The 19179-nt window shown below is 41.3% G+C and overlaps 1 long non-coding RNA gene across 1 annotated transcript in view; it reads left to right on the top strand.

The window, feature by feature from the left end:
* The window catches only part of LOC110146226 (uncharacterized), a 105012-nt gene that overhangs the window by 41625 nt on the left and 44208 nt on the right, over nucleotides 1-19179 (top strand). Inside the window, exon 2 of the long non-coding RNA XR_011490531.1 lies at nucleotides 12226-12294. This is a non-coding gene — a long non-coding RNA (uncharacterized lncRNA). The remainder of the gene's footprint in view (nucleotides 1-12225; nucleotides 12295-19179) is intronic.

Below are 19179 nucleotides of genomic sequence, written 5' to 3'. Positions count from 1 at the left end.
CTTAACCACCACCAAGGTAATCACAGCATCCTTAAAAGTGAAGGAGGAAGGCAGAAGAATGTGTCGAATGTTGTCATGTGAGAACCAATGACCATTTTTTACTTTGAAGTGGAAGAATATTATGAGCCAAACTCTAGGGCAGCCTCTAGAAGCTAGAAAAGGCAAGAAAGTGGATTCTCCCTTAGAGCCTCCAGAAAGGAATGCAGCCTTGGTTTTAGCCCAACCCTGGTTTTGATAGTTGATGAGATTCTATTTTAAGTACAGAATGAAGATGGCAATAGGACTCACCTATTTCTGACTTCCAGAACTGTAAGATAACAGATTTGTGTTTTTTAAGTCACTAAATTTGTTGTAATTTGTTAAAGAGTAGCAATAGGAAACTAATATACAAGGCTCATTCCTATCCCTGTAAGACCCTCCTTTGGACCTCCCCAGCATTATCTGCCTTTTTTATTGTATTTCTGCTCTTCTGCTTCAGTGAGATCAGTTTCCTCACTCATGATACATGCATTCTCACTCTCTAGCTCACTCCCAAACTCATCTGTATGTGGGTTTCTATGATTGAGAAAGAATTTCTCCCTCTTGCTAGGATAAATCTGTGTGAACCTGGCCTGTTCTTTCCTTGAACTACTAGATCAACCCTGATGGCCCTAAATCTTCAGGTGCCCAGATGTTAAAAGTTTAGACAAGATGAATTGAATTTCTGCCATGCACCAGTACTGTTGTCGTGAAGATGAAGAAGATTACAAGGCTTATTTTTAGGGACACACATGTTGACTAGCTGAAGAGAAATACACAGAAGCAATTAGGAAACAGCATGCCATATTCTTTAAATGAAATATGTTTAGAGTACTAAAGGAATGGAGGGAAAAGAATGACTAACTGCTTAATGGGGTAGATACGAGGGTCACAGATTGGATTTCATTAAAACTTCTCAGGTGAGGGAATGTGTGGGCTCACTCATGAACGATGAGGCAGCAAACATATCCAAGGCCTCTGCTTCATTTATGAAATAGGCATATTCCATAAATATCAGACGAAATGTAAGATTATTTTGCTTTACTTTGGAAATAATAGTTGGCAAGTCCTAACTAAAGTACAGAGTAAAGATGGCAACCTGACCCCCAGAGACAGATCTGGAGCCTGGCAATGCTTTCAGGGGGCACCAGTAGAGCCTAGCCAGTTCAGCAGTCCTTGAATCTTTGTGTGTGCAGGCAGAGCAAGATTAATGTGGGCAAAGAAAGTGATTCCAATGACATTAACATACTGATTGCAGTTAAGTGCACTGCTTGTTCAACAAGTCTTCAGTACACTAAAGAATATTTAATTAAAGTAATGGGAAATGGAAAACATCTCTTATTCATGATATTATAAAAATATGTTTCTCATGTCTTCAGCTAATAGTTCTGTGTTTATGATTCTCAAATATTTCTATCTCTAGTCATTAATTCTCACTTTTAGTCTAGTCCCTGATTGAAAACCCTTATAGGACATTTCTAATTAGAAGTTCTGTCATTACATCAGAGTTTATATACCTAAAACCAAATTAATATTATCTAAGAGCCTGTGATCTTTCCCCAAATCTCAATTTCTTTTGTAGGTATCACTAATATTATAATGCTCAAGATTTTCTCAATTGAGAATGAGTTATAACAAAAATTCTGGAATAGTTGTCAGAATTTTGGGGTTTTAGTTTAGATTCTGCTGCTCACATACATACTTTTGGTTCATTCACATAACCCTCAGCATCTATTTCCTCATGGGCAGAATGAAGGGTCTGGGCTGGAAGCTAGGTGACTCACTCATGTATTTAACAAATATATTTTCAGCACTGACAATGTGTTGGTCAGTCATGAGCAGGGGTCTGCTGTGGGGATATGATTGACTGAGCTGGCACAGATCCAGCATCATAGACTTGTTTTCTGAAAGGTTCCCTGCATCAGTCTTTCACTGTGTCCATTGATTCTGTCCTCAGGGTATGTCTGGGTGGGCTCTTGCTTCTGTCTAACTCAGAGAGGGCTCTTACCATCTCGTGAAGTGTCTGCCAGAGCACTTTCTTTGTCTCTTTGCATCCTCCCCACACTAACCCATGCTGCACGGTGTACTCTTAACAGATGACTCTCCTCCTCAAGAGTCTGATACCTCCTATTGCTTCTTATCAATGACGTCTTATTTTTTAGACTCTTGTCAAGAGTCCCTGTAGTTTGTCCTTGACTGTGTGCTCAGTCACTAAGTTGTGTCTGACTCTTTGTGACTCAATGGACTATAGCCCACCAGGCTTCTCTGTCCATGGTATTTCCCAGGCAAGATTACTGGAGTGGGTTGCCATTTCCTTCCCCAGGGGATTTTCCCTACCCAGGGATTGAACCTGCGGCTCTTACATTGCAGGCAGATTCTTTACCACTGAGTCACCTGGGAAAGTCTGTATGTACTTTGTTCTTACTTCATGTCTACTTTTATCTCTCTTGTTCAACAGAAACCTATTTTTTGTTAGACCAGTTTCCTCATTCTTCGCCAATCACAGCTCACACGTACATCTCTGCACTTGGTGAGTCTCCCTCCTGAGACACTTCCTCCCACCTCACCTCTTGACTAGTGGTGCTCCCTCAAGGCTCACTGAAAGTCCCAAATTCTCTAGGAAGTCTTCCCCAGAATCCACAAGCCACCGTCTCCATTCTCTCATTTATTTCCCAAGACCCTTTAGTGTATATTTTTTGTATTTTGGACATTTGGCTACAGAATGTTATAGCATCCTCATGTGTAGGTCCTCAGCATGATAATATGCTTGGGAACTCTTTAAGCACAGGGACAGTCAGATGTTTTCTGTGGCCCAGCCCAGTTCAGGAACATAAGAGTCAAAAGTCATGTCTGACTCTTTGTGACCCCATGTGACCCCAGGTGACCCCAGGTGACCCCTGGCTGCAGCATGCCAGGCCTCCCTGTCCCTTACCATCTCCTGGTGTTTGCCCAAGTTCATGTGCACTGAATCTGTGATACCATCCAACCATCTCATCCTCTGTTGCTCTCTTCTCCTTCTGCCTTCCGTCTTTCTCAGCATCAGGGTCTTTTCCAATGTCATCTGTTCACATCAGTTGGCCAGAGTATTAGAGCTTCAGCTTCAGCATCGGGTTAAGACTATGAATCTGGCGGCCTGAGCTCTTAAGGTGGCTTCGTGACCACAGGTGATTTACTTATCCTCTCTGAGCTTTCTGTTTTCTTACTTGCAAAGCTGGGACAACCATATTACCTGCCCCAGTTACTCACCAGTTAATGTGAGTAAAGGGTTTAGAACAGATCTTGGAATATAGTGAGTGCTCAAGAAGTTTTAGCCATTATTATTTCATTGAATTATTGTTAGAATTAAATGGAATAACTTATGTAAAACCCTCAGCATAGTGCCCAGCTTGTAGTAAGTATTCAATTAAAATTAACTGTTGTTGTTATTATTCTTTTTAGCAGATGAGGGGGCTTTGTGGAAAAGAAAATAGCTATGGTCAAAATTGTTGTCAAATATTTAAAATTTATGAGGTACCATAATTTTTTATAGTTATAATCTCTATTTTTTAAAGATGAGGAACCCGGGGTTTAGAGAGGTTAAGTAACTTGACAAAGTCACACACCTAGAAAGTGATGAAGGAGATTAAATACCTGGGAAGCCCAACTGCAGAATCTGTACCTTTTAAACCAATATTCTTATGTTCCTGGTCCTGGGCTAGGCAATTTAGGGGAAATTTTGATCTGTTAATGAAAATAAACATGAAATTTGGATTTTCAGTTTGGATTTTCCTATTTCCCATCCTGGCCTTACCATCTGGGCAAGATATTTTATCCTTCAGAGGTTATGTTTCCTTATCTGTAAGATGGAGATGGTAGTACCTCCTTCATATAATTGTAGTGGGAACTAAAAAATAACATAAGTAAAGCTTCCAGCATAAGACCTGCACTTTAGTAGGTATTCAGGACATTTTGGACTCCTTCTTTCTCTCTCTTTTGAACATTTTAGCTAAAAGTTGTACATTTTAGTGCTTTTAATTAGTCTGTGATATGAATTAGAATGCAGCATAACAACCAGATAAAGAGACTAGGCTTTTGTTGCCCTGACTTTGTGTTATAAATAACCAAACATGGCTGGTATTCTTGACATGTGAACACATGGGCACAACTTATTCATGACCATTATCCAGGCAGTGTCCCTGACTAGATGGAGTTCTTTCTACAAATTGTGACACGTTCCAGCAGGGAAAGCCTTTTGCCCAGCAGGTGGGGGTGGGTAAAGAATTTGAGACTGCCAATATAGTCTCAGTTGGGAATGCTCGGGTGTGCATGTGAGGAGCAGAGAATGCCAGCACTTTGAGCAAGCATTTCAGAAAGCCTTTTGAAGGTCATGTCCCTCTTTGATGAGTATGCCATGGGAATTTTCCAAGGATTGTTTTACTTTAGTCTTTGGACTGAGTTGGTGGTCACACAATCTGTGCTTGAAAATAGCTTGAGTAATTAGGATAGAGAGAACATTAATGTCCCAAGATGTTAATAAAGCCAGCTACAAAGAATTCATAGGTAGGAATTCCCTTCCCAAACTTGATTCCTGGGCACAAGTTATAGGATATATTTCAACAGCGAGTAAGAGAGAACATTAGTCTCTTGCATATGTTGTAACCTTCAAGTAGGCATTACAGAGGCTATACTTTCCTTTTCTTCCTTTTAAAAATTTAATCAAGACGTGTTACCTTACACAGAGTGGATGGTCCCCTGTGACTTCACTGCTCTCTCTCTCTCTCTCTCTCTCTCTCTCTCTCTCTCAGGAACAACTGCTGGCTGGCACAGTCAGCAAAGACAGCACCTTGGGTTTCCATGTGCTTCCCTGTTCTGTTTCCCATCTGATCTCTTATTTCAAGGATCCTTCATAACAGAAGCCTATCTCATTTCATGGGATTAATTTAGAAATAAAATCACTTCCTAAATATATCCTGCATAATACTTTGCATCAACATATTTGAAATATTTCACATCTGTGATAGAATGAAAGCAGTTGATCATTAAGAATAAAACCTTCAACATTTCTACAGATGTGGTGATTTTTATCAGAGAGACTAGATTAAGCCAGTAGTGCTCTAAATGTAGATTGTCTGAATTCAAATTCTGGCTCTACTGCTTATTAGATGTATTGTCTTAGGTGGGCTGTTTAACCTATCTGAACCTCATAAGGCTATCATGAGGATAAAATGAGATAATACATGTAAAACCATAGTGCAGTGCCTCTCAATAAACATCACCTATTTTAAGTACTGTTAATATCAGTGTTACAGTGGTCTGCAAGGTTGGACTCTCCAAGTGGTAAATAAGATGGTACTTAAAAAGCCCCTTAGTTCTTGAAATTGACTAAGTATATCCTTTTGAAGAAACTTGCTTACCTATAAAGAAAATGGTTGGATTAAGAATAATGGGATTATTTTTCTGCCATTTAAATGGGTAGGGGAACCACAAAGGGGAAAAGGAGTAGGAGAAATTGGTTGATGGTATTGTCATCTCTATTAGTCTCTCAATTTGTCATCTAGTAAAAAGATGACATCATAAAAGAGAAAAATTCATTTTAGATTTGCTCAAGCACCTGCTTCTTCACAAAGTCTATGAGGATTCCATCTGTTTGTCCATCATTCATGCATCCATCCATCTAAATATTTATTGGGAGGAGAAGGGGACAACAGAGGATGAGATGGTTGGTTGGCATCACCAACTCAATGGACCTGAGTTTGAGTAAACTCCGGGAGTTGGTGATGGACAGAGGGGCCTGGCATGCTGCCAGTCCATAGGGTCACAAAGGGTCAGACATGACTGAGCGATTGAACTGAACTGAACTGTATTTCAGGGACTGAGTATTTTACTGAAGCTGCAAAGGGGTGAAAAGGGATGAAAGCCACGTTTTATCCCTTAAGACATTTACAAACTGGTAGGGGAGACAGATATGAAAACAAATGGTTTTGGGACTTCCCTGGTGGTACAGTGGTTAAGAATCCATCTTCCATTGTCGGGGACATGGGTTCACTCCCCAGTCTGGGAACTAAGATCCCACATACTTCAGGGCAGCTAACCCCTGTCAGTGTAACTAGAGAAGCCTGCACAGCACAGCAACTAAGCCCATATAGTCTAGAAACTGCACACTGCAACTGCTCATGTGTAGCAACAAGAGAAGCCCCCGCGTGCTGCAACTAGAGAGTTGCAACGAAGAGACCACGCGTTGCAACGAAGATCCAGCAGAACCAAAATAGATTTCAAAAAAGAAAGAAAGAAAACAAATGGTTTTAAGGCCTTTACAGAGTATGAGGGGAGAGGAATGTGAAAACAAATGATTTAAAAGAAAATAAAGATAAAGGAACATATGAAATACCAAGGATATTCTTTTATTTGGCTTTTACTGAATTCTGAGCAGTTTGCAAGTGTCAGTGCGTCATTGTCGCACTAACAACATTTGAGTTATAAAAAGAAGATACTTCTACATGAAATGTACATATGTGTCACATGACACGTTCTGACTTCAGGAATGAGAATAGGTAAAAATTTTGCACCTTGCCCTGAAGAGAATGCAGAAATTGAAAGAATTTTTAAGGACCCTCTCAAAGCATCCTCAAATGTGCCTTTCTGTGGAGAGGCATGTAAAGATTTAGGAAAGGTCTTGCTGGGATTAGCCTCCTAAAGTATCAAAGATGGTACCTCCTGACGGGTGAGGATTCAGTTGGTATCACAGAGGAGGGTGTCACTGAGCACAGAGCTGACAGTAGGTCGACTCTTGAGTGATGGGCCTGAATTCTCCAACATACCCAGCCCTAGTGAGTATTCCATGCCGGAGGCTAAAAGGAGCAGTGCAGGCCTCATCATAGGTCCTTCGCTTGCTTCTCCAAACAAGGGTCCTCCAAACCCAGTTCAGAAAGTCAGTGTCAGGAAGGATGAAACCATTTAGAGCTTTTCCCTGCCAAGAGGCTGGGAAGACCATTGTTCCGAAGTCTGAGATGAATGAACTGCTGGATTCCTGCTGGGAGGTCACCAATGCCTGAAGATCATGTCTGATTATTTTTGTGAAAGCACATCTTTGTTGACTTCAAAATAAGTAAAACTTCAAAGGTGATAATCCAATAGTTGTGTCATTGGCTGCACCCTTATGAGCAGTCATGAAATTAAAAGATGCTTGCTCCTTGGAAAGAAAGATATGACAAACTTAGACAGAGAGACATCACTTTGCCAAAAAAGGTCTGTCTAGTCAAAGCTATGGTTTTCTCAGTAGTCATGTATGATGGGAGAGGTAGACCATAAAGAAGACTGAGCACCGCAGAATTGGTGCTTTTGAATTGTAGTGTTGGAGAAGACTCTTGAGAGTTCCTTGGGCATCAAGGAGATCAAACCAGTCAATCCTAAAGGAAATCAGTCCTGAATATTCATTGGAAGGACTGATGCTGAAGCTCCAATACTTTGGTAACCTAATATAAAGAGCCAACTCATTAGGAAAGACCTTAATGATGGGAAAGGTTGAAGACAAAAGAAGAGGGTGACAGAGGATAAGATGGTTAGATAGCATCACTGACTCAATGGACATGAATTTGAGCAAACTCTGGGAGAGAAGGACAGGGAGCCTGGTGTGCTGCAGTCTCTGGGGTTGCAAAGATTCGCACTTGACTTAGCAACTGAACAGCAACAACACAATGCCTGGCAAAGAGAAAAAGAAAAAAGCATTTACTTCTAGATTTTTCTTGTTGGATATGGCAGCCAGCCATTAAGTAATTCTCCAATGATTCATTCTCAAGGTATAGCAATAGTGAACATTTATTGAATGTTTGCTATGTATCAGATACTATACTGGCTGCTTTACAATGTTATCTCATTCACTCCCTATAACAAGTCATTGAGTTAACAGTATTATCCCTATTTTATAGATAAGGAAACTGAGCCTTAGAGAGGTTCATTCGTTTACCCAAGTTCACAGGTTTACCTAAGTATTAGAGCTAGGATCCTCTGCTGGGTAGTCTGACTCTGGGGCACATGTATCCAGCCACGATATCATGGCATACATGGACTTGATAAGTGAGAATGCCTAGAGCTTGTGGCATTCTCTCCTGCACTGTGAGGACGGCTGTGGTCTGCCATCAAGAGAGCCCTGAAGGGAGCATGCTACCATTCTGGGGTCTGGTGGTTGAGAGATTTGTGAACATTAGGCAAAGACTTAGAATTTCCATAGGCTGGCAAGGGAGGGACTGTATTATGTGGTTTGAAGTGTAGTGTGAATGGTGGGCAGAGTAAAGGTCATAGGAGGACTGTCCACTGTCACAAAAGTGGCAGCTGCTGTGTAACTGGAAAGGCTAGGGAAGGGTGGTGGTGTTGCGGTCCTTCACTATTCAAATTCATGAGGTAATGGGGTGATACTGTCGTCCATGATATCTCATGTGTATGTGCAGGGTGATGGACTTTAGATTGTATGGTTTTTATCACTCCAATTGTTTTTAACAATATGAAGATTTTCTCCTTCTGACTGTATAAATGGATTGGTGAGGATGTTGGGTCTGGGAACTCAAGGAGGCTGTTTTACTCTGTGTAGTCTGAAGTTGTCACAGTCATCTCAAAGTGGTTGCTTTGATTGAAACACCTTTCTCAAACCTTTCTTATCACTTTGTAGTCCTAGCCTTTAGTTTGAGAAAAGAGAGTTTGTTTCTTTTCCTGAACTAGAGATTATTATAGCTGTGTTCAATGATATCAAGGATGTAACTGATCAGACAGATATTAATACTGCCAAATATTGGGTAGGATATGAAGGAACTGGAAGCCACAATCCTGTCCTCAGGGATATTTTAATTTCGATTAAAGAGAAAACCAAAACACCACTAGCAAGGCTTAATTGCAGTTTTGAGGATTAAGATTACATCTAGCAAAGTGGAGTTAATGAAACCCTTTATGAGGAAACTCATGAAATTTTACTGGAAAAATTATTTCAGCATTTACAGTTCTGAATACTTGACATTTGGATGTGAGCCTAACTGAATGCTTATGAACAGAGAATGATGGTTAATAACTATTTCTCCAAAGAAGGTTGAAATGTTTAGGAGGGATGAAACAAGGCTCTTTTAAAATTCAGCACATTTACTAATAGATGAGGGAATAGATAATATGGAGCACAAATAGTAATGGAAACCTCATTCATGATAAAGAAGAGCAAATGGTGCTGGGTTGCCTCTGTGTCAGCTCAGGGAAGTCATTTGATATCTTTGAACTCAGGTAAGAAATTTTTAAAAAAATTACTGAAAGATTATTTTCCATGCATTTGCTAAGAGATTTACATATGCCATGCCATTTGGTTCTTACTATAATCCTATGAGGCCTTCACAGGTGGCGCTAGTGGTAAAGAACCCGCCTGCCAATACAGGAGACATAAGAGATGCAGGTTTGATCCCTGGGTGGGGAAAGGAAATGACAACCCACTCCAGTATTCGAGCCTGAAGAATCCCATGGACAGAGGAGCCTGGTGGGCTACAGTCCATAGGGTTGCAGAGTCAGACACGTCTGAAGCGACTTAGCATCCATGTGAGCGTGCGCACGCACGCGCGCACGCACACACACAGAATCCAATGAGGTAGATACTGTTACAGTCCGCATTTTGAAATGAAAGCTCAGAGAGGTTAAGTAAACTGTCCAAATTTTCACAGCTACTAATTAACAAATCCAGAGTTCAAACCCTGGAGTCTCTGACTCTGAAGCTGTTTTTGACCATTCCTCCCATATATTTTATGAAGATGGTGGTTGGGGCGTAATGTAGGATTATTACATTCAGCAAACCTCAGTGATAGGGTTCTACAATTATGAATATTGAGGATTTAATGTGATTTATCTGGAGGTGACTGAAGCTGCTTCTCTGGCCATCATTAATTCCCTCGCAAATACCCCACAGTTGCAGGTGTCAGAGTTGATGCCTTGAGCTCAGCCAGATGTGGTGAGTAGAGGAGGCTCAGATCCAGAAGTGGGATCCGGTGAGGGACTATGATGATGCAGTCACGGGCTGTTTAGTCAGCCATCTTTTCTCCTGTGTGCTGTGGTCTCTTCAACTCAGATGGATTAACTCTTTGGCCAGAAGTACTTCTCAGCCTCTGGCATTTCTTAACTCAATAGAATATTTTACAAGCTTCAAAAGTAGACACATAATCACCGTATCTCAAAATCAGTTCCCTCCTTCAGAGGCTACTGACAGGTTTGTTTACTTTTGGATTCTGTGGATTAAGTACTGGAGCAAATAATTCTTAAAACATTTTTTTCTTTCATTCAGTGCTTCTCTCTCTCCCTCTGCCCTTTTGATTCTTCGATCATACCCTGTAACATACTCCTTTCCTCCTTCTTGTTCTGGCCTTCTTTCCTGGTGACCTCTGAGCAATGGTGTGGAGTGATTTTGTCAGCACCATCTCATAACCCAGAGGTCTGTACTGAGTTGATTCCTCACAACTTCTTGAGTGGAGACGTGCAGGAAAAGCTAAACATAGTGTGCTGATCTTTGACTGGGGCTTCCGATCTACACACTTGAAACCAGCAATCCCCGGGCACTGTGGTTCTCGCTGGTATTCAGGCCTGAATACAAATCAGACCTCCATGTTCTTCAAGAAGTGTCAGCATTCATGAAAGTTGAATATAAGTGAGCTACTCTTATTTTTATAATTTCATTTAAATAATATAATTTATTATCATAAATTTACATGTTACTCTACTGCAAATTAAGCCATACCAGGCTTAGCTCCAAGCACAAAGTATATCCCTTGTGAATATGATCCTTTTCATAGAGATTCTTAGGAGGGACATAGATTGTATTTTATATTTTAAGAAGTCATTTATTTTCAGAGAATTCTGGGACTCAACCACTGTGATTATTTGTCCAGTCTTCCCAAGATCCCACAAAGCAGGCAATGTTGGACTAGATGGGATAGTGCACTCTGTTTATTTATTCACTGCATATTTATTGAACACCTCCCTGTTCCAGGCGCTGCTGTGTGTTAGAGCTGTGGGGAGAGTGGAAATGAACTGGGATTGCTGCCTTGACTGTAGAATGTGTCACTTGACTCCACACCAGAGAGCCCAGGTGGTCAGAAGTAAAACCGCTTAGCAATGGACACGAGGGAAAATGTCTTCTGGTGAAGCGGCTGATTCGACATTGAAGAGGGATTTATGACTGAAGCAAAACAGGGCCTGCTGACACTCCTGCTGATTTAGGGCCTCCTCCTTAGGGTTGCCTGCCCAGGGTAGCCTCCTACGCTTTAGAACTGGGGGTTATTTTAGGTGCCACCAACTGCAGGGCCACAAGAGGGTGCTTTCCTCCTTTCAGGTTATGCCTTTTGGAAATGCAACTCTTCACACATCTTAAAGCCAAGTTTCCTGGGTCTTGGCAAATTCAGTCTATTCAGTGTGGGCCAGCAGACTTGATTCTAGGGGAAGAGAAAGGTGTAGGTTTGGAAGTGTACATTTATTTATCTAATACCTGTTTCTTCCACTGAGCTGTGAGTTCTAGGACCGGGTCTTGACTTTTTGCTCATCCCTCTTTTCCTGTGTCTGGATTAAATTCTGGCACACAGAAGGCCCTTAGTGAGTATCTGTGCGTTTAAAAACCTGATCTCACTTCAAGTCTCACTTCTCAGTGATTTTCAACTTTTCTGTGTATCAGAATCAGCCAAGGTCAGCTGGCCCTGGGATTCTCATTCAGTAGTCTGGGATAGGATTGGGAATGTGATTCCAGAAAGCTCTGTGGTATTCTGATTTGAGGACTGCTGTCCAGTTGTTTCTGCCCTGTACATAGAAATTTCATCTTGTTCCTCTGGACTTTGGGGCCTGCGGTTCCCCAGCTGCTTGAGTCTGTGCAACACATTTCTTTTTCTTAAACTTTTTATTTTGTATTGGGGTATAACCAATTAACAGTGTTGTGGTAGTTTCAGGTGAACAGTGAAGGGACTCAGCTATACATATGCATATGCAGCCATACATATCCATTCTCCCCCAGACTCCCTTCCCATCCAGGCTGCCACATGACATTGAGCAGAATTCCACGTGCTATACAGTGGGTCCTTAGTTGGTTATCCATTTTGAATATAGCAGCACATTCCTTTTTCTTTAGCATGCCTCCGATATCCCTTCAGTATGACCAAATCTCCTCCCCACTCTCCTCTTCCTGTTCCTCTTCTCATGAGCATCTTTTCCTGTCATCCCATTCTATAGGAGAAGGAGATGTTCCAAGAAGCCTTCACCTGCTGGTCCAGGGAGGACACCTGAGAAGACACTTAAAACGTAAGATCTTGGTTGTCACCCACAGGATCAGCCTCTTTTGAAGGCTGGTGTTCAGGGCCATCACTGATGGATGACACCAACTTCAGTTACACTTAAACATACACACTGGTGCTGGAATAGATACCAACCTAAAGTTAATGAGAGCCCTTCCCTTATAACAGAGGCTGATAACATGGTCTCCTGAGAAGATCTTTGTTCTATGTTTTTAAGAAGGAAATACATATGTATCATGATGCGTTTGGAGGAGAGTTTTAAGGTTTTTTTTTAAACTGGAAAAACTTATTTGAAAAATATATGACAGAGAAGCAATTAACCTTTTTAATATAGAATAAGAAATTATGCTTCAATAAAAAACCAATTTTTATACATACTTAACAATGTTGAACCTCATTCATAATTAATGGAACAGTTAAATGAGGCCTTATTTTCCCCCATCAGGTTGACAAAGATTAATAATAATATTAATCATAAAAGAGGAGTCTTTTTGTTATATGGTTTGGCATTGCTAGAGTAGCACAGGTGGTAGGAAGAGCTTGGGCCTTGGAGGCAGATGGCCCCATACAAACCCCTAAACCTGACTGTCTACCTCATTTGGTGTATTTGTGGACAAATCAGTTAACCTCTTTGAGTCTTAACTTCCTTATATACAAGGCTGGAGAGTGATGTTGACTTTGTAAGGGTTCAAAACAAGCCTACCCCAGATGTTACCTTTTGCATGAGCATTATTTTGAGAGGCAGTTGAGACTCTATATATAGGTTCAAGAGAAACTACTGCCACTCCCTTTACTACCTAGAAGAATTTAAATTGGGCACTTATCCCAGAAAAGTTATTACTGAAGATAAATTTTTATCAAAACAGACCCATCTATAGGCTGGACACACATCTAATCACCAAATTTCAGGCCCCCAGCCCCTTCTTTAGCTCAGGGTGGCACGTATACCTCATTTTACCTTTCTGTCTCTGACCTTCTCATGTACATGGGGTTCCTATACTAATGAAATTAAATTAGATTTTCTCCTGTTAATTTGTTTCATGTCAATTTAATTATTAGACCAACCAAAAGGGCCTAGAAAGGTAGAGGAAAAATTTTCTTCTTTCCCAACAACTTCACAGAGTTTTAAAATAGCCCACCTCTGGGCACAGTTGCTTTTAGTTAGTTAAAAGTCATCAGCTTATATTCAAATGTCACTATAAGCAATAGAGTTTGACACTTGCATTTGAAATTTTATTTTAAGGATTTTGTAGAGGAAGCTGTTTTGTCCATCATGCAGTGTTCCTCTCCACTGGAGAAATTCTTATTTGGTCTTAATATCAAGAAGTTTCACTTCTCCTGCTGTGCTTTAATCTTATGGATTTGGTGATTTGTATACCTGACTGGTTTTCCTTCTTTGAACTAGCTGCTAGAAAGCCTGGAGCCAAATGTGTGGTCCATCAGTTTCATACATCATTATGGTGTACAATCTTGGCCTCATACCTGGTTCCATTTATACACTGTCATTGTTTTGTTCTGTTTTTTAGATTTGCTCTCACTTTTCATTTATGTTATTGTGTTTTAAGTACTCTAAGCTGCTTTTTTAGCCTTTCTGAAAAGAGACAGGATAAAAAAGTCATTACTAAAAAAAGAAGTAAACACATTTAAAGCAGTTTTCACAGTGCCTGGCCAATAGTAGGTACGTAACATAAAAGTTAATTTTATATTTTCTTAAAAACAAGTCTAATTATCAGTTGTGGACACAGATTGGCCCCTTGTGGATTATATTAGAAAGGATGTGGAAAAGTGATTTTTACCATAGACAAGTATCCCAAACTGGAAAGGTGTTCCCACACTAGGTAATGGTAGGTATAACTCTAAAGCAAGCTGAGAGCCCAAATGGTCCAATCTCTGCGTGGAGTCCCCTAGAAGTAAGCCCAGCCTAGACCACAAATTATTTAAAAGTGACTTCAGTCTTTGCTTGGGTCTCTCAAAGGACTTGAAAGTGGCACTTGTTCTTATCCATCAGCTGCATATCATAAAATGTGACTTCTTTTCCTTTCCAGTTTTCTTTCACTTGCTACCACCCAATGTATTCACTGACAACTAGATTTACCCTCTCTTACACCCACCTCCCAACTCTTTATTATGTAGACTGACCAAGCTTCTCTGATTAGAGTTTTCCTTTTTTCTCATGCCTCTCTGGACTTCATTCCTGCTACTCATTCTCTGATTCTATATTATAAAAGATTGATGAACTAGGCTGACAAAGACAATTCTGCTTGCAGGTGGGTTGGGGAATTCTCACCTGTTAATAAATCTTCTCTGTCACCTAGGAAATAAAGGGTGATCAATATGTGATACAGTCCATGGGGTCTCAAAGAGTTGGACACAACTGAGCGACTAAGTGTGTGTGTGCGTGCGCGCGCACACACACACACACACACACACACACACAAAATGTGTGATAGAAGAAGGGAGAACTTTGGAATGTGGCTCTAGCTCAGGAATACATTCAGGCATGTTGGGGCAAAGGTCAGGGCTTAATTCTTCTGGTCCTGCCTTTACCAAGGCTTCCCTTGCCCAGAGTAAGGGACTTTATGACATCTGTAACTTGGAGGTAGAGTCATGATGCCCTTATGTTGGATGGAGTTGAAGCTGTTGGTGCAGAGTACAGGAATAATTTGTTGTTTACTTGCAAATTTGTGTCTGATTCTTTACAACCCCATGGATTGTAGCATGCCAGGCTCCTCTGTCCATAGTGTTTCCAAGGCAAAAATACTGGAGTGGGTTGCCATCTCCTTCTCTAAGGGATCTTCCCAACCCAGGGATCGAACCTGTGTCTCCTGCATTGGCAGGCAAAATCTTTATCGCTGAGTCACCAGGGAAGCCCAGGAGTATAATGATGGGGGCAAATGATCTGTCCTCTTCTTGGTTTCCTGTGGACTGTGGGGATGGCCATCTAGGCTTGCCTCCCTCTGGGTGGGGTAAGCTGAGAGGACACAGTCTTAAATTCATTATACCCAGTTTGCTAATGCAAAATGAGGCAGCCATACACTAGTTACTTTCTTGCTCTGATAAATTCAGTCAATTTATTGTAAACCTATATGCTTATTTATCTTTCACATCAGCTTCAGGGTACCTAAAGTCTCTGATGTAAGGTTCACAGTAGAAGAGAACCAGAATGAGAGCTAGGCCAAGTCAAAAAATTGAGCCACAGAAATACTGACCCAGTATTGTGGTTAATTAGTTAATGTGATTCCCTTCACATTCTTTTCTTCAGTGACTGTTTATTGAAAGCCAACTTGCCAGTTCTTCTAAATGCTGAGAACATTAAGATGATAGACCCGTGGCCCCTGGTGTCCAGGAGCTATAGTGTAGAGAGTAAGGGAGACTGGCCTAAGAAGGATAATCAGAAACATGGTGTTCAGTGCCACAATTGAGTTATAAATGAAATGTCTTAATAACCCAGAAGAGGGAGAGAGACTAACTTGAGAGAGTCAGAGAGGAGGAAACACTGTAGTTGGGGTTTAAGGATAAGGAGTCATTTGCTAGGGCTTCCCTAGTAGCTCAGTCAGTTAAGTATCTGCAATACTGGAGACCTCGGTTCGATTCTTGGGTAAGGAAAATCCTCTGGAGAAGGGATAGGCTGCCCACTCCAGTATTCTTGGGCTTCCCTGGTGTCTCAGCTGGGAAAGAATCTACCTGCAGTATGGGAGATCTGGGTTTGATCCCTGAGTTGGGAAGATCCCTTGGAGAAGGGAAAGGCTACCCACTACAGTATTCTGGCCTGGAGAAGTCCATGGACTGTATAGTCCATGGGGTCACAGAGAGTTGGGCATGACTGAGTGACTTTCACACACACACACACACACACACACGCACACACAGGCGTTTGTTCATTTGCCTCAGTTATATTTACCTGATTTTAGTTTGATCACATGACCTTATTAACATTAGAAAACACTGTCTAGCCAAATGCAGTCTAAGCATTTGGTCTTTTGATTCTGCAGTTAGTGATAGACCAGAGTGGAATTCCTGGAATGTTCTTCTGAGCTAAAGATTTTGAAAGATGTCATACATAGAGACAAACCACATCCTTAGGGCTTAGCAGATAAATGCTCTGGGACTTTGTTAGTGAGGATTATGGGAGACTTTCACTTGGGCCACCCAGTATTTACTTCCTGTGGCAGTAACACCATGTGAAATATATGCCAGTCATATGGGAAACGGTGGCCACTTCAAGCGTGAATGGGGAGCTCTAGATCCAGGACAAATGGACAGAAGTTGCTGTTGCTTGGGATGTTGGGAATGATGGGGGCTCAGCACATACAGAAGGGATTTCCCTCCAGCAGGAGTAAGGTTATTGGGTCACAGCGCGAAACTGAAGGCCTCGCTGAGCACTTGCTACAGAATCACCACCAGCAAGGGCAGCATGGTGGCACTCTCTCTCTTTGGCTTTCCTTAGCACAGCAACATATTTCTTTCCATTCTTTAGAAATAAATTCTGATTTACAGCTTTATATTTCTTTAGTATCTGTTATAAAAGTGACCATTAAATACAGAGTTTTAGTGACTAAAACAGTTGGAGACCACAGCCAGACTGACAGCTTTAGGAGAGAGTTTATTTTCAATTTTTTTCCCCTTCCAGCTTGGCTTTAGTTTTAAATTAGATTGTAATAATCATAACAAAGCTCCTCCCTACCTTTAGTGGAAAGCACATTGCGGACCTGGACTCTTTCTGGGACTTTATTTATGGCAGAACTCCATACTATTTTAGAACTTTTATCTTCCAGGTTGTACAGCATTCTGTGGGTCTCTGTTTTCTATAGCATTTCAGAAACCAGTTCAAAACAATATGAATTTTCTAAGGTGCTAGAAGGATCTTTAGGAAAAGCAAATCTCCCCGCCTCCCCTACCCTGCCCCATTGTCCGCATTGATGTGGCTCTCATTGTGTTAATACTGGAATACACAGTAAAGTAGGTTAGTTAAGCTGTTGGTTCTGGAGCCTTATTATCTGGGTATATTTCTCAACTTAGCCATTTACTCACTGTGTGACCTTAGACCCCTTACTAAACAATTCTGTGTAGCAGTTTTCCCAGCTGTGAAGACAGAACAATGGTAGTGTCAACCTCAGAGGAAGGTTGGGAGGATTTATCAAGTTAAAGTACTTAGAGCACTTAGAACAGTTCTTTGCAGCAACAAGTGCTTAACAAATGTTAGCTGTTGTTATTAGCTCAAAAGCTCATGAAGTTATCTATAATGGATGAATGATACTGAATGGTCTAATAGTCATCAAATAATTCCACTCTGGTTGGTCTGCATGTACATGCTTGTTAATGGTACAGTTAGGAGATTTTAAACTCTAAACAGCTATATTCAGTTGGCAACTACTTAGAATTATAATTTCCTAGTAGCTTAGAGCATTGAGTTTGTACAAGTTGAGCTCTTCTTGAGAGTATTGGGATTGGAGTCAGACTGTCTAGTCAAATACCAGTTCTATTACTTCTGTAGCCTCTTGATGGTTTGGTTCCCTCATCTGTATAATGGAGATAATTTCTCAGAAGATTGTTGTAAGGATAATGAATATAAATGTTTGGAACATGTTCCAAATATTCACACAGTTGTCGAGGGGGAGGAGAGGAGGGATTGGTGGATTGTGGGTCAGGTTTGTTTATGACTAGTTCCCTGGTAACAAGTGATCGGAGCTGGGGATTTGCTCAGGGCGGCAGGCATCTGACAGCAAAGGGGAAAACACTCAGTCCTTTAAAACTTCAGGAATGTTGAGAGACATTACAAAACTCAGAAGGGCAAATGGCAGTTTGTTGCTGTGAGTATTATAAGTGTAAGGCTGGACACTTCAGTTCAGATGAATCATTCTGGATGTGTCCTGTCTCGTCCAAGAATTTCACTTGCATAAGATGGGGCGACATCAGCAGAGAAAAGAAAGCAAAGGACCCAGTCTTTCTTCTTACTCCTGGAAATAGTGACAGTGGCAGTGCTGCCTTGGGGTTTATTCACTGTTACAAATTTCTCAAACTGTAATGGGTATAAAACTCAAATATGGAACTTATTTGAAGGCCATCTTTCAGAGTCTCATCCACAGAACTTCGATAGGCTGTCGGCATAGCCTGGGAATCAGCTTGTTTTCATACTCTCTAGGTGTTTCTGATGCAGGTGGTTAGACTACACTCTGAGAAAGATGCCTCTGGTGAGACTGGGCAGAATGAATTCCCCTGCAGAAGGCGACTGCCCGTGCCTTGGCGTTTTCCCCAGCATGATGGTTTGCTTCTGGAACTCAGAAACAAAAAATCCAGTTTTGCTTTATTTTGAGCCAAAGCACTGTTTAATAACCAATGTTATTTGTTAATTGTTTCTCACAACACTGCGCGGATGACAATATTAATTCTGTTTGACACAAGAGGAATCAGGGACACAAGGAAGATTTCTTTAAGGGTGCAATGTGGTTTGGTGCAAGCATGAATTATGGGCAAACATTATACGGGTCCTTCAATTTGTCCCCAGCCATCTGGGTATTGCTAAACACATCTGTTCCTTCTCCTGGAGAGGATGTTCCAGTGCTGCCACACGATTTAAATTATGTCAAGAGAGAGGGTTCCATTTGTCCACTTCTCTGGTGTGTAGGGACGACTCCCCGGAGCCTTGGTTTGCTGGGACTGGCGTTTATTCAGTGCCTGGGTACTTAACTCTGAATTTTGATTTGGGCATTTGCCAGGCATGATATTCTGCCAAGGCCTTCCCAGTCTGTTCTCTGCTGTTTTGCTCCTGAAGATTTACAGCTAATGAAGGGATAAAGAAAGGTCACGGCGAGAGGCGGCAGCATGTGGTAGTGACTCATGGTCTGGGCCTGGTGAGGAGCCAGTTTGGGTGGAACGCTCCACTAGCTGCTGC

This window comes from Odocoileus virginianus, chromosome 12 (assembly GCF_023699985.2).
Source record: "Odocoileus virginianus isolate 20LAN1187 ecotype Illinois chromosome 12, Ovbor_1.2, whole genome shotgun sequence".
Taxonomy (NCBI): Eukaryota; Metazoa; Chordata; class Mammalia; order Artiodactyla; family Cervidae; genus Odocoileus; species Odocoileus virginianus.
The sequence above is the reverse complement of the archived record's forward strand: the minus strand, read 5'-3'. Positions and strand labels throughout refer to the sequence as shown.